Source organism: Ptychodera flava, chromosome 7 (assembly GCF_041260155.1).
Source record: "Ptychodera flava strain L36383 chromosome 7, AS_Pfla_20210202, whole genome shotgun sequence".
In the NCBI taxonomy this organism is placed as follows: domain Eukaryota; kingdom Metazoa; phylum Hemichordata; class Enteropneusta; family Ptychoderidae; genus Ptychodera; species Ptychodera flava.
In genome coordinates this window covers 39,596,938-39,597,593 of record NC_091934.1, presented here as the reverse complement: position 1 = coordinate 39,597,593, position 656 = coordinate 39,596,938, and the positions used below count along the sequence as shown (strand labels likewise).

The following is a 656-nucleotide window of genomic DNA, read 5'->3' as shown; positions in this document are numbered from 1 at the left end:
CGAAAGTGACGTTATTTCCATTTAAATCCCAAACGACCAAGTACCAGACGATAACTTTTCAAAATGGACTGTGATGTCGGACACCAATGACGACCTGTGTTTTTTTTAATAATTTACATCAGTATCATTATACAAAACATTAACAATAAAATTGTTTTCATAGTTTGCAATTATCGGTCCATTTTGTGTTTTATATTTTGACTTTATCAGCCTGGACTGAAAGATACGTCGCTCGAGGACGCTCCCTACGCTCCCCTCCACTGGGGGAGCGTAGAGAGCGGCCTCGAGCAACGGATCTTCCAGTCTATTATCAGCCATACCACAAAAAACTAACAAAACAGTTTCCATGGCGACAAATTTCTTTAACGCTTACAGAAGAATCATGAGAAACTTTCTGACTGTGACACGACGTTGCTCTAAGACATTGTTTCAAATCTTCATAGTCATCTGCAAAGAACTACAGCTTATTAACAATGATAATATTTATTTCTTACACGCACTACACATACGTCTTCGTTCGATTTACATATTTTAAAAAAGAAAGAAACAAATACTAAAAACCAGCAACAACAATAGAAGAAAACGAAAACGAACAATTTCAAAATCTGTCAACACCTGTACCATTCTCGTACAATAAACAAAAGACGGTGATAAAA

General features: G+C 36.3%; 1 protein-coding gene across 1 annotated transcript in view; it reads left to right on the top strand.

Annotated features, from left to right (window-relative positions):
* The window catches only part of LOC139137531 (uncharacterized), a 330,561-nt gene that overhangs the window by 126,502 nt on the left and 203,403 nt on the right, over positions 1 to 656 (top strand). The gene's annotated exons all lie outside the window — the stretch shown is intronic.